This window comes from Miscanthus floridulus, chromosome 18 (genome assembly GCF_019320115.1).
Source record: "Miscanthus floridulus cultivar M001 chromosome 18, ASM1932011v1, whole genome shotgun sequence".
NCBI lineage: Eukaryota > Viridiplantae > Streptophyta > Magnoliopsida > Poales > Poaceae > Miscanthus > Miscanthus floridulus.
Window position 1 is genome coordinate 76,664,891 of NC_089597.1, and position 3,390 is coordinate 76,668,280.

A 3,390-nucleotide genomic window follows, 5' to 3' on the forward strand; every position below is an offset into this window, starting at 1 on the left:
TCAAACTTTAAATAAAGATCATGACCACAAGGGTCAAATTTCATGTGATCATGTGAGGCCATGTGTCATTTGATTCAAATAACCCTAATGGGCCATGTTGATGGTCAAAAATCAAAGTTAAAGTAAAAAGGTAAACAAATCAAATTTGAATTCAAATTCAAATCATAAAAGTCCTTTTTGCCCCTTTTGTCTAATTCAAAATCCATTTGGAATTGGGGTTGTGACAAAAAGCAAAGTTGAAGCTTATTTTATAAGGATCAACTTTGGTATTCAAAGTTTTTCAAGTTTGCATATAAAATTTGGAGTAATTTTGAAATGATTCAAATACTCAAATGCACCCCAAATTCAAATTTCAAAATGGAGGTAGAATTTGAAAATGTTCATTAAAGCAAAGTTGTAGAGTTTGAAAAGTTGACCAACTTTCATTTTTGGAGATTTTCAACTTCTTTAGAAAAATTGTGAGTAATTTGCAAAATAAACGCAGTGGCAATTCTATAAATAATTAAAAAATCAGGACAAAGCCAAGCGCCACCTCCCTGCTTGCTGCCGGTGCCATGCAGCTGCTGCCGCCGATCTTTTTGCTGCTTTCTAGCGTGGTGACACACCATTCTCTCTGTGGTGAGCTCGTTCGTGAGCTGTCGATGCCAGACGCATCCTTGTCTGCTATAAATAGGAGCACCGCCGTCGTCGTCCTCCTTTTTCCTCTCTGCTCTGCTCCACCACCGATCAGCTCCGCCGCTCGCCGTAGTCGCCGTCGACCCCTTTCTATCGTGCCTAGCTAAGCCAGCATGATCGCCGTGACCTAGCGCTCCTCTTAGGCTTGCTCGCATCACTTGGGTTGGCCGGAATCGCCCGACGCAACGCGTTCTTCCCCGTGACCGGTCGAAGCTCCGCAACGACTGACCTCACCATGGCCAAGCTGTTCCAGACTATCTCCACCTTCACCAAGTCCACCGTCGTGTTCATGGTGAGCACCTGAGCGTGATGCTCTCTCTCCGTTTTACTCTCTACCGCTCTGTAGCCGACATTGTATTGTGCGCCATCGTGCCCGCACCGCCATGGCCGGCGTAGAGCTCACTCCGAGGCGCCTGCTCCTATTTTGAGGGCTGGAGTAGATTCACGAGGTAGAGTAGGTCATGCAGGTGCGGTCTGCCTCGCCGGAGCATCACCGCCGGCGCATTTTGGCCGACCGGTGATGGCAGTGCCGCCGTATCCTTGTTCTGTGTCACTGACGAGCGGGGCCTGGCTATCAGTGAGAGAGAGAGAGAATAGTGAGGTTTTGTTATTTCTAAATTTTGAATAGTGCAGTAACTTTGGAAATTTATAAGAAAATAATTATAGCTCCAAAAATTCTAAAAATTTGTGTGTAGCTTTTGTACATGTTCTAGTATGGTTTAAAAATACGAAAAATCCCTCGGCCAGCTCGAAGGCTCAGCACACAGGCAACAACACCAACAACCAACGATAAGAACCAAACACGACCGAAAGACACAACAACTCAACACGACTGCGGAGTAGCACATTCCATAGCTGGGTGATAGGTGAATTCCTGTAAGACAGTCATGGACAGATAGGTTGTAAGAATAGGGCCCAACAAGGTAGATATGCATATACGAAAAGATGCAAGATGGGGCTTCCCATGGTCTTGGTAAGACATACGACTAGGGTTCATGGTCCAGAGGGAACAACTCACAGTAGACAGGGCCATGGTGGTCTCGGCCAGCAAGGCCCTATGGTCTCAGCCAGCGAGGCCATGTGGTCTCGGCAACGGTGGTCTCGACAACGGTGGTCTCAGCAATAGTGGTCTCGACAATGGTGGTCTTGACAATGGTGGTCTTGGCAACGGTGGTCTCGATATCTCCTCAACGGCACGCACTTGCAAGGCAAGGCGACCGAAACATCGGAAAAACTCCACTTGTCATCGGTACGATGCTAGGGTTCACACGGTTTCTCAACGGCTCGCCCTCGTTTTTAATGAGGTAGCCGAAATGTCAGGAATAGACTCCATACAATGACGGTAGAAGACATGGAGGCCCAAGGGCTGTTATAACTTGTCTCGGAGGGTTGTGGCTTCTTCTGGCCAGCTAAGGCCAACTACGGCCTGCTGTGGCTAGCTGTGGCTTGCTACGGCTTGTTGTGGCTGGCTGCGGCTGGCTACAAGTGGCTAAGGTTGGCCAAGGGCTGGCTACAGCTTGGCCGGGCATGGCTAAGAGCATCGAGTCAGTGGCTTAGTCATAGATCATGGTCGAGGGGTGCTTGGAACCATATGGTGGCATTCCTGGGCATCGTACGTGTCTTGCACGAACGGTGTGAGCGCAAGCAAAGAGTGGGCTCTTTAATTTTGAGGGGTCAAAAGTACTTAAGGGTTGGTCCACATCGTAGGGCTCAATTTTAGAAAAATGTGGGAACTGGTTTCACATTTTTCTGAGGTCGTATGAACTTTCTATGAATTTCTGAAGATTAAATCCATTTTTGAAAATAATAAAGGCTGATTATTTCAGGGCTGACATGTGTCCATAGTGACTGGTCCACGTGGCATGTTGACGTCAGCATGGCGTCATCAGGGCTAAACCACGGCTGACAGGTGGGTCCCGCTGACGTCAGCATGACGTCACCTACTGATAAGTGGGTCCAGCGGCTCTATGTCGCTGACATGTGGGCCCGGTCAACAGTCAACATTGACCGGTCAACGGTTAATACAGGCCGGGCCCAAATTGGGCCGGTTGGGCCTGGATACGGGCTAGGCTCAGCCCGAACACGTGTTGCGCGGGGAGGCCATCCACGTGGCTAGTTGGGCCTCCAGCGGGCTTCAGTGCACGGAGCTAGCTCATGGTGCATCGTCAGGTAGGGTCCAGTGGACCACTAACTCAGTCCATCATGGACCAGGCTCACTTTCTCCTCCTGTCTCTCAGGTTCACGGTGGAGCGAGTCCACCAGGCGGGTGCTTCTCCTGGTTCTGATTCGTGGGACCGGTTCATGGTGGACGTGTGTGTGCGGGTCCATGGACCGCACACTGGGTCCATGGTGAACTATGTCCACCCCCCCTTTTCCCCTCCTGGTTCACGGTGGACAGGCTCAGGGCGTGGTCACCATTCCTCTGCTCCTTAGTTCTGCTCGTGGCGGCGCTGTCGCCGTCGATGAGCTCGCGTTTCTGCGCATTGCGGTGAGTCCGAGGGAAAGCTAGGGTACCTAGGGTGCCTCCGAGGTCCTGGTGATGCCCAATGGCTTCACTAGAGACAGGGTCTCATGACAGAGCCCGCAGTAGCGCAAGGTCAACGGCGGAGCTCCGGCGAGGTCATGGCTGCAGCGATTGGAGGCAAGGAGGGGGCTAGGGCCTCATCTTCTTCATGGCTAGGTTCACGGAAACAAGGCGAATCTTGATGGCCAGAT